The sequence below is a fragment of the Etheostoma cragini genome, chromosome 13 (assembly GCF_013103735.1).
Source record: "Etheostoma cragini isolate CJK2018 chromosome 13, CSU_Ecrag_1.0, whole genome shotgun sequence".
NCBI lineage: Eukaryota > Metazoa > Chordata > Actinopteri > Perciformes > Percidae > Etheostoma > Etheostoma cragini.
In genome coordinates this window covers 7,103,112-7,115,118 of record NC_048419.1, presented here as the reverse complement: position 1 = coordinate 7,115,118, position 12,007 = coordinate 7,103,112, and the positions used below count along the sequence as shown (strand labels likewise).

Sequence of the window (12,007 nt, the reverse complement as noted above, 5' to 3'; positions counted from 1 at the left end):
TGGAAAATGGCTGCAATGAAACAAAGAGTGAAAAATTTAAAGGGGTCTGAATACTTTCCGTACCCACTGTATAATTAAACTAGCTCCAGACAAAACCTCATAACATTCCCACTATTGCAAAATAATGAAAAAAATGATTTTGAACACAAACTCCCCTGATTTATTCAAAACAATGGAATGCTATCCCTGCTAATATTAGTGTATTAGTTTTAATGAATGGATATGTACTGGTGTGTTCAGGTGTCCCTATTAGTGTTATGTGTATTTATTATATTTATATGGTTGTAGTGCACTGCAAATTATAAAATTATAAAAAACATGCCAAAGCATGTTACTACTTTATGTACAACTGTTTAGTTACCATACAGACTAAAACTCAACTTCTAAAATGTTTATTTTCTCAGAATGAAATACACCAACCAATGAGTATGAACTAATGTGTATATATACACATTTCATAATTTATTTATAAGTCTTTCAAAGAGAGACGGGTATCTCTCTGACCTGTCAGACGCTGCGAGGAAACAAAAAGCCTCTTATTTACGAGACCGGTCTGAGAAATATCCAGTTCAAACCGCGGTCTTTGAGAAACCCGCCGCTTGTTGAATGCCGAAATGAATGTTGGGATACGGGTACTGCCAAGTTCATACAAGTTACCAACCAATGCATCCTCGGTAAAATGGGCGTGTCTAGAACATTTTGACACCGAAGGCACAGAAAATGACGTTTTACAGGGACACAAGAACACAAGTCCATAGAAGAACTCAGATTGAGAAACGCTCTGAGAACGCAGATACAGAATACCCGGAAAAGCTGACCAATCAGAGCAGACCTTTTCAGGAATAGGCCTTAAAAAGACCGCGCAAAAATGGAGCCTTTCAGATGAAGGGGGAATCTGAATCACTTTCCTGAAATTAAACCTTGGTACAGAATTACAGCCGCTAAAGACCGACACTGTCCTCTGACGCGTGACGTTTACGGTCAGCGTATTGTCTCATTTCCACTGATCTACTCTCACGGACGCTACTTTTCTGATCTGGCAAAAACATACTCAATTCTGCTTCATTGTTTAATTATGTGGCGGCTAAGTGCATGATTGTAATTAAACACTAATTACACTCTAGCACTCATAGTTTTCTTCTCTTACAGCAATTTCATCTCTGATCTCACAATTGTTAAAAACGGTGTTAGGTACTTTAGCTTATCCATTAGCAGTGGCTTATTGCTCTCTCTCTCTCCTGTTCTCTCTTGCTTTGTGTGTCAGATGTTTAGCTATCCCTCTGCCTGCTTTAGTGATAAAGACACATGTAATAAATGTAGTACATTCGCTGCTCTGAAGGTAGCTTAGTGAGTTTGAGGTACGGCTCCGCACCGTGGAATCAAAATCGTACGCTTCTGTAGTTAGCCAGCGCCCCGTAGGTGGTGCGTGCCAACATACTGCAGCTTCTGTTAGCAGCACTCGCCCCTGCGGACCCTGAGCAGCCGGGCGAAGGGGTGATTGTCCGAAGGAAGCGTAGCGCTAGCTCTAAACCGCATGGCGGCGGTCGCTCTAAATCGGAGCCTACGGCTAACCACCAACATCTTCGCCTTTCTAACAGTTTCTCCCTACTCAGTGACACACCGGCTGAGAAGCCAACTCTGGTTATTGGGAGCCCTATACTGCAGAACGTGAAGATAGCAGCTCCAGCGGTTGCGGTTGTGTGTATCCCTGGGGCCAGAGCAGGCTGTGTAGAATCTTATCTAAAGCTGCTGGCTAAAGATAACCGTGAATGCAGTATGATCCTACTTCATGTAGGTGGTAATGATACCCGATTAAGCAGAGATCACTAAAATGAATGTTAACCCTTGTGTTAGTCTTCCTGTCAAAATTGAAAATCAACACTTTTGTTGACGTTTGGTTTTCAACACGTCTCAACACTAACTTAACTTCAGTTTTACAGTTATTTTTGGAATCTATTCTCTATTGACCTTATTAATAAGAAATTATACCTAATCTTTGAGTTATAAAAACAGAGATTTGGAATTATTTTGACAAAAATTAGAGGAATGTATGTTGATGAATAATCACAGACTGGAATAAGTCAACTTTTACTCATCATTTTAAAACCACTTTAATGTTTTTTTTTAATTCTATAAAATTGAATGAGACACCCCAAAATTAATGAAAGTAGAGATTTGGACTTGCCAAAGAGCGTATTGTGGAATCAATCATGCTATTTTGGGTAGTTAAAAAGAATACTGATATAGGAAATTTGACCCGATGGTTAAGGATCTTTGTGTATATGCAAAGTCAATGTTTGACTCAATAGTTTTCTCTGGACCCCTGCCAAACCTGATCAGCGATGACATGTACAGCCGAATGTCATTCTTCCATCGCTAGTTGTCGAGGTTGTGCACAGCTGATGATGTGGGCTACGTTGATAACTCCAACTTTGGACGGAGCCGCTCTCATATCAAGAAATTTGCCCGAGTCTATTACAGGTCATGATTCATGAAAACAGTAATCGGAGGTGCAGTGCTACACGCTCCTCTGTGCTTCCGTTGGAGCAGTCGCCAACTCATAGTTCCATAACCACGGTGTCTGTCCCCTGACTCAAATTGGTTAAATCCAAGGTAAAGCAGTACTAGTAAAAAATCTTCAATTCAATATTCGGATCTTCTCCCGTGACCCAGTCCAACACACTGAACATGTCCAGTTGGTGCTGCAGCAACTCCTGGAGAACAGACTATTCGTCAACGCAAAAAAGTTTGAGATAAAAGCCGTTGTTGACTGGCCCATTTATACGTCGCCAATTTCTATCGTCTGTTTATTCTTACAGCTGCGTAGCTGCCCCACTCACGCGTCTTACCTCCCCTTCGGTCACCTTCATTTGGTCTCCTAAAGCCGCTGCAACATTTATCCTCCTCAAGTCCTTTGCTAACCTCTGCCCTTGTCCTGACCTACCCTGACCCTTCCCTTCAGTTTGTGGTGGAAGTGGACGCCTCGGACTCAAAGGTGGGGGCCACTCTGTCCCAGCGCTCCCCTTCAGACCGGAAACTCCCCACCCGTGCATTTTTTTTTCCCAGACGCCTTACCCCCCCTGAATGCAACTACAGCATGGTGGACTGGGAGCTGTTAGCTGTCAAGCTAGCTTTGGCGGCATGGAGACACTGGCTGGAGGGCGCCAAACAGCCCTTCCTCGTGTGGACAGACCATAAGAAAGACTTAACTCCCCCCAGGCTAGGTGGGTCCAGTTTTTCAACCGGTTCCACTTCACCCTGTCGTACCGTCCTGGGTGCCGGAACACCAAGCCCGACACCCTTTCTTGTCTCCACTCCTCTTGTGACCCTGGGAATCCACCTGACTACATCCTCACCCGTTCCTGTCTTGTGGCCTCCCCGGCCTAGGAAATGGAATTTGTCGTCCGTTGTGCCCAGTACTGGACCCACCAATCGCCTCTACGTTCCTCCTTGTGTCTGTTCCCAGGTCCTTCAGTGGGTGCACGCCTCCTGCTTCAGTTGCCAGCCCCGCGTGGCAAGAACACTGTTCCTGCTCCGCCAACGGTTTTGGTGGGACACTGCGTAGAAGGACTGCCGGGACTTTGTGGCCGCCTGTGAGGTGTGTGCCAGCGCCAAACCACCCCATCATCCACCCGCCGGTCTGCTTCGCCCTCTTCCAGTCTACTGTCGGCCCTAGTCCTATATCACCCTGGACTTTGTCACTGGACTTTCTAATTCTCAGGGCAATACAGTCATCCTGATCGTGGTGGATTGGTTTTCCAAATCCGTCCACTTCATTCCCCTGCCCAAGCTGCCCACAGCTCTGGAGACCGCCAAACTCGTAGTCCATCATGTTTTTCAGAACCATGGGATTCCTCAGGACATCCAGTTTACATCACAGGTCTGGAAATTATTCTGTCAAGCCCTCGGGGCCACTGTTAGCCTGTCCTCTGGCTACCACCCCCACACTTAACAGGCAGACTGAGCGGGCCAATCAGGATCTGGGAGCGGCTCTTAGGTGTGTGGCATACCATTTCCTGTCCTCCTGGAGTAGTCACCTCCCGTAGGTGGAGTAGGCACACAACTCCCTGCCCAGTGCTGCCACTGAGATCTCCTCATTTATGTGTGCCATGGGATATAAACCCCTGCTTTTCCCTGCCTTGGAAGAAGAGGTGGCGGTTCCGTCTGTTCAAGCACACTTTCGCCGCTGCGAACGGGTGTGGAGGGAGGCCAGGGAAGCACTCCAACGGACTTCTTCATGCAGCAAACGCCTGGCCGATTGCCATCGGAGACCTGCTCCTGGCTACCAGCCCAGCCAGAAGGTGTGGCTATCCTCCCAGAACCTCCCGCTGCAGACTTTGTCCAAGAAGCTCACGCCTCGGATCGTGGGTCCCTACACCATCAAGGCGGTCCTAAAACCAACTGCAGTCAGACTCAGACTCCCGCCTCATCTCAAGGTCCATCCAGTGTTCCATGTTTCTCAAATCAAGCCAGTCGCCACCAGCCCAATCTCCGTCCCAGTGGCAGCTCCTCCTCCCCCACGCATTATCGGCGGCCACCCGGCCTATGCAGTACGCCGCTTCCTGGTTGTGCGACGTAGGGGGGGTCGGGGTTACTGGTACCTGATGGACTGGGCCGCCTGCGGCCCAGAGGAAAGGTCATGAAACTCGGCCAGCCAGATCCTAGACGAGACCTTGCTGGAAGACTTTTACAGGGCCCACCCGGAGAAGCCTGGCGGTCAGCATGGGGGTGTCACCGAAGCCTTTCCACCTATATAGTACCCTATTGTGGTTGGGGCTCCAGCTGGCCGTGAGGTTTTGTTTTTTATTTTTTCTGCATTTATTGTTATCCTGCCCTGTCCTCTGTTTGGTTTTTCCCTTTCTCCTGCCAGTTGACTACACTCACCTGCCTACCGTCAGTAATCAACGGCTCTCGCTGCCACAACTGTCCGTCATCATCTGCTCCCGTTGTTCGCACCTGCCTGTTATCATTATCACTCACAGTATATCTACCCCGGCTCTTCATCCACTTTTCACTTGATCGTTGCTTCAGTTGGACTGGGGAATTTTGTCAGACTAACTCACTATTGTTGCTCCTAGTGTCTTTCCTTTGTGCTCGATGAACTTACCCTTTCTGTTTTCTTTCTACAGTTTCTCTCACCTCCGGTCAGCTGGCTTGAACCCTGGTCCCCCTCCCACGGTGTTCCATTTTCCCCATCATCCCTCTCAGCCCCTCGTGTCCATGTAACCTCCTCAGCTCATGCTCCCGGTCCTGATTAGGTCCATATTCTGTGTCTCCCTCCTGGTTCCGAAGTTCCTGCATGCCTCTGGTCACGAGCTCTCCCCTACCCTCCGGTCCTCCGCCTCCCTGCTCCCGGTGTCCGCCTCCCTGCTCCCATCCTCCATTCTCCTCAATAAATACCATTACCCTGTGAGCCGTGCATTTGAGTCTGTCCTTACAAACCGTAACATGTTATCATACTATATTCTGCCAGTTCCCATAGTTTGGATTTTGTCTGCTGCTTTCAGGACACTTGTTGGTTCCGGACACTTTTTTTTTAAAGTACATTTAAAATAAATTATCAAGCTCAACATAATTTGCCTGCTCTCTCTGCATTTGGGTCCAACCTCCAGTGCTGTTCCGTAACATAGCAAATCTTTCAATCACTTCATGAATTTGTTACTTCCAGTCTGGACTACTGTAGTTCTTTATTATCAGGATGCTTAAATAAGTCCCCTAAGACTCTCTAGCTGATCCAGAATGCTGCAGCGTGTGTTCTGACAAGAACTAAGAAAAGAGATCATATTTTTCTTGTATTAGCTTCTCTGCATTGGCTTCCTGTAAAATCAAGGATTTAGTTTAAAATCCTTCTCCTGACCAACAAAGCTCTAAATAGTCAAGCAACAACATATCTTGAAGAGCTCTTTGTGCCTTATTGGCCCACCAGAGCACTGCCCTCTCAGAATTCAGAGTTACTTGTGATTCCTAGAGTCTCTAAGTAGAATGGGAGCCAGAGCCTTCAGCTACCAGGCCCCTCTCCTGTGGAACCAGCTCCCCGTCTGGGTTCGTGGAGCAGACACCATCACCACATTTAAGAAAAATCTGAAACTATCTTCTTTGATAACTCCCTTTCATTAGGGAGTGAAGGGTTGCAGCATTCGCCTAGCATAACAGTCCCAAACTCCACCAGCGGTTAACAGTAGTTGGATAAAGCACCCCATTACTTCAACAGTCTGTGTGTGTTAATACAGCCCATTGCCACGAATCTTAACCGCCAGAGCATCTGCTCGAAAGGCTAGCAGGCCTGGTAGCTTGATACCGGAGTGCGGTACACTGTTGTTCAGACATGTTTTCACAAAAACACAGGAGTTTCATGGAAGTTGGATGTAGTCCAGTTTTTTTTTTGTCACTTGCAAGCAGGATGGATGAGACAGGTGGCCGTTTAGCATTAGCTTTCCACTTTGCTGGAACTCCTGCCCTTGTTCAGCGTTTCCACTTTAGCGTGCACAGTTGTCAATGTCCCCTTACCCGGCTAGAGGAATCGAGCGACACCGCTGCCTGAGGTGCTGGTCTCTGTAGCAGGCAAAGCTTGCGCAGTGTGCTGAGTATTCTCCGATCTGTACCTACGTATCCTGGTGATACACACAATTGTTGTAAAAGTGTACTGCTGAAAATAGATTGCTGTGGCTTAGTTTTAAGATGGCTGACACTTGGCTCGCTTTGGGTAAAGAGTCCAACCCCCTAGTGCGGGTTGAAAACATGCAGAACTAGTGGGCTTGTAGTCCATAGCCGCTGGGCCACAATTGGTAGGAAGTGGTTTTGAAATCGTATTGAGTAAAAGTTGACATATTCCAGTCTTTGATCATCCATCAACATCAATTCCTTTAGTTTTATTCAAAATAATTCCTAATTTCTGCTTTTCTAACTCAAACATCAGGTATAATTTCTTAACAATTAGTTTTATTGACGATGAATTGCAAAAATAACTGTAAAACTAAAATTAATAAGTTTGTGTTAAACGCTTACAAAATGGACAAAAATGTAAGAAATTAAAAACATTGATTAAAAAGCATCAAGAAAAGTGTTGACTATCAATTTTAACAAAAAGACAAGGATTAATGCTAATCTGTGAAGTATCCCTTTCAGGGAGTCAGTCACTGCTTGGGCAAGATCAGTAGTTTCCTTCTGCAGGTACCTATAAAGACATGCTGTCACAGACAGGAGATCTTGGAAAACAAATAGCAAATACACAGAGGAGAATTTTCAGCGTTTTGCCTTCCATCCTACAGACATAGATATGTCGACGGTAGAGAGACACTACAATGGCAGGGAAGTTGTTCAGGATGGCATTAACTGAAAAAAGCTGGCATGCCAAACGTGTGTTGGAAAACTGGACAAGTTCATAGTGTTGCAATCTTAATTTGAGTATCTAAAAACTTTCAGACATGCCAAAAAACTCTGTGGCCTCAGAAACCGCTTTGCATGTGTAAAATATCACCAGATTTAACTAATGAACATAGCAATACATACTCTATATTGCTTTGGGGTGCTTCTTTTAAAAATGGGCTTGCACGTCCCCTACTGCCCCACACATGACAGTTGCCCCGTTGTAGATCTGTGCGACACACATCAAGTCTTCAACACCTTTTGCTAACAACTGCCCCTCTATTGCATTGTTATTGATGCAGTATCAAAATTGACCATCTCTGTAAGGGTTAGGAACCTTTTCCTCACATTACCCTCTGAAACATACCTCATACAGAGAGCCAACTGTTCTGTTTTTCTATCCATAATTGCATACATTGTTGACTCCCTAATCTCACAATAGCTTCTGTTACCTCCAGTGAGCAGCACTCTGTTATTTTATTCTGACTTGTATATGAGAGGTAGGTGCTAGTTGCTGGAAGGGTATACATTTACAAGAAATGGTCAAACTCTTTCAGGAGTGCCATGCACTACAAAACATTGCCTTTGTTGTTGCTTTCAAGCAATTCATTGTGACCTCTAAATTGGACACTCCGTTTCTGTAGAATCTACCTTTGGATTGGGTTCTAGGAGTTGAGCATTGCCATGGTACATCAGCAAGAATGTATGAAGTGATTCTATTTAAGCCATTTATTTGTTTTGCACACATTTAGTGTGAACGCAGATAATGAGGCTTGACAGTTATGTTTCATTCTATTTATTTTTCCCCACCTACAACCATAGCCTCTGACTTGTGAGGACAGAGGGCCTTCACATGCAGCCTCATGTTGCTGCCAGCCAAGAGGAAGGAAATGGGTGGGGATTATAGAGTAGGTCATGATTAGTAGTGAGTGAAGTCAGGTGAGTTTGGTCCATGATTGGGAGTGAATGAAGTCAGGTGAGAATGATTGAGTCCAAGCCACGGAAGTGGGGCACTAGTTAGTATGGCTCTATTCTACAGTTTCCCCACTTAACTTGCATTCTCTTTGTTCTCCACAACATTGCACTTTGACAGACTTGCCTTATAGCTCTGCCTGCGGAGTACACTGTCTTTATGCGATTGTGCGGTTTCATGCTTTTGAAAAAAGCCTAGTGCCTTTTTCTCCAATTCTTTACACCACCTCTCACGAACACTTTCTGTTTTAAATACCACAAGTACCCTACAAGCAAAGCAGAATGCAGCATTCCTCCTAAAAGGGTATTCAAGCCATTTAAAACTCTCCTTTGTAAGCCAATCTGATCCTGTGGACACTTAAAGAGCTTTATCTGTTAAGGACCAGTGTCCTTGTCCCCTAAATCAAAATACATATCAGCAGACACTTGCTGGCTCTCATGCTGCTCTATCTCTGCTTCTTATTCCTCAGTGGTCTGCTCTTTCTCCCTTTCAGCTTCTATATATTCTCCATGTTCTTCTCGCTCTCCTTGTATAGTACACTAGGCTAAAAAAAAACTATTAAAGAGGGAAGAAAAGTAGTCCTTTATAAAATGCATGTAAATATAATGTGAATGGAATATTTTAAGAGTGTATGCCCGAACAACATATGTCCACTTTCTCACCTGGTTTTTCCAGGCCCTTCTCTTTCTCCTCTCTCTCTCCATCCTGCTCTCTCTCCATACTCCTCTCTCCCTCTATCTCCCTCCTTCTGTCGTATCATTGACAATCACATACAAAACATTTTGTAATCAACTAGAAAATAATAATTCAAATGAAATAGAAATCAAAAACACAGTAGTCCTATCAGAAGTTTTAGTGTTTATGTTAATCAGATCATCTCCACCTATTGCCTGTTCCAACCAAGGACCAAACTGTCTACGATGGGAGACAGGGCTTTCCAGGCAGTCGCCCCACGGCTCTGGAACGCCCTACCAGAGTTCCTAAGGGCCCCACAAACTGTGGAGACTTTTAAGAAGGGCCTAAAGACACTACTATTTCAAAGTAAAAGTGGCCTTTTAAACAGTCATTGCTTTAATTTTAGTTTTATTATTGCTTGTCACTTGTATTGTATTCTGGAAACTGTTTTTAACTCCCTATTAATTGTAGCACTTTGAGATTTCTTTTTGAAATGTAAAGGGCATTATAAATAAAATGTATTATTATTATGCCTGAAACTGCAGAATTGTCGTGTGGAGTACCTCAGGGTTCTGTCTTGGGGTCTATTCCGTTCCTCTTGTACATATTTTTTCTAGGACAGATAATAAGACAATGTAGCGGAATATATTACCATCTGTATGCGGATGATATCCAACTGTACTGCTTGTTTAAGGAAACTGAGTTTTAAACTGTCTTCTTTAATCAACTGTTTGACTAGTATCAAACAGTGGTCATGGGACAACTTTTTGATTCTTAACTTAGATAAAACAGAAACACTAATTGTTGCCCCTGAAAGTCGAATCCCTTAGATAAAGCAGCACATTGGTGACTTAGGCCTGTCTGTCCAGTCAAGCCTCAGGAACAAAGCCTCAGGAACCTCAGGATATTAATGGTTCCCCGCACTCAGTTTAAAACCAGAGGGGACCGATCATTGCCAGCAGTGGCTCTTAGTCTGTGGACGTCTTGCCTCCCTCTCTACATTGTGTGAATTCTGTCAAATCCTTTAAAAAGCAATTAAAGACTCTAGTGTTCAAGCAGGCTTTAAGTTAGTTGAGGAAGTTTTATGGTTGTTTGTTATGTTTCCTATTTGTATTTACATTTTACTGTGCACATAGTAGTAAGTAAGTTGTTAGTAAAGTTTAGCATAGATGTATAGCACCTTTCACAAAGTGCTTCAAAATAAAATGTCAAATGATACAACAAATTAAAACACAAAAAAATGTAAGTACAAAAAGGAAAAATTACAAACAACCTTAAAACACCCTCAACTAACTAAAGGCCTGCTTGCACAGCCTAGGAGCCACTGCTTGGAATGATCCGTATATATATATATATATATATATATATATATACAGTATATATATATATATACAGTATATATATATATATATATATATATATATATATATATTCCATCACTTATTGAAGCAACTTTTAAAAAAAAAGATCATGTTACTCCTGCATTAGCTTTTCTGCATTTGCTTCCTGTAAAATCCAGGCTTGAATTTAAAATCCTTCTTCTGACCTACAAAGCTTTTAATTGTTAGGTTAAATTGTCCTATTTTAAAGAGCTCATAGTACCTTATTGTACAACTAGAGCCAGAGGCCTCAGCTATAATGGTTCACCCTGCTAGGCCCTGAACTGCTAGTACTACACACTACATTACTAGCAGGTGACACCTTATTTAGATGGAACTATTTTGGGAACAGGGTCAGGTGAAAAGCCATGGGAGAGACGTTTCCAAAAGCAGATCAAAGTTATTTTAACAATGAATTTATTGAGAAATAATGTTAGTCACATCATAACAGCATACATGTTCCACTACCAACAGGTCTTATGCACCACATCAAAATAGTTCAATATAACACTACATGTTATATTTAGTCTCATGACATTGTGGGGCCATGTTGGAGGGACAAGACAAGTTGCTCTCTTTCTACTGGTTGTTACCAGTCAGGTGATCAGGTCCGATCAGGGGCCTGTAGCACAAAAGTAAAATAAAGATATCCAGGATAAGTGAAAAAGGCAAGCTTGACTTAGTGCGATCCGCTCATCGCGGCTTAATTGGTTGCAAGTTTGCCGAGCCAGGATGATCAGGTGAAGCTATGTCACGCCAGGTATAGATAGCTGGGATGAGTGCACTTTCACGGCTTTCTCAAATAGACCACGGTACCTATCACAGATTTACTGATGCAGCTTGAGAAGACGCATGTGCTATATGTTTCACCCAATGAGCAGCAGCTTCTAATGGAAAGTAACGAGGAGGTGAAGAATATAATATGCAAAAAGGAAAACACGGCTCTTATCAAACGGAGAGAAAAAGCCCCAAATAGCGGACCCGACTGAATGTGTAAGGGGGGGGAAAATATCTACTTAGCCGAAAGTCACTCCATATTTTTACAAAGTTGTAGGCTACACTGTGTTTTAATTGCTTTAAATATGCTAGTTTCAAGTTTCTGTTTTTATGTGATAAATGTGCTGGTTTTACTGTAAAGTGTCTTTGCCTAACCTACCATGTAAAGCACTATATAAATAAACTGTATTATTATTTAGTCTTTGCCTTAAAAGTGAGCATAGGGAATTAATGTTCCTTGATAAATGGGCCCTAATGACTAGGCTTAATTTCAAACCCTTATTCACTACATGAGAACATGTTTTACAACCATATGTACAAATCTCTATAAGCTACACTACCGGTCAAAAGTTGGGGGTCACTTACAAATTTCCATTTCACTCCATTATAGACAGAATCCCAGCAGATCTGGGTGGGTGGTTGATCTTTAATGCAATATCTACATTTCCCATTATCAGCAACCATTCATCCAATGTTCCAAATGCTCATTTTGTTTACTAATCTGATATTATTTTAAAAAACTAACTAAGAATACATTAAACTAAAAGTAGAACGGGAGCCAGAGCGTTCAGCTATCAGGCTCCTCTCCTGTGGAACCAGGTTCCAGTTTGGGTCCTGG

At 43.4% G+C, this 12,007-nt stretch overlaps 1 protein-coding gene across 1 annotated transcript in view; it reads right to left on the bottom strand.

Moving 5' to 3' along the window:
• LOC117955456 (kin of IRRE-like protein 3) overlaps positions 1-12,007 on the bottom strand; it is a 198,763-nt gene that overhangs the window by 73,981 nt on the left and 112,775 nt on the right. The gene's annotated exons all lie outside the window — the stretch shown is intronic.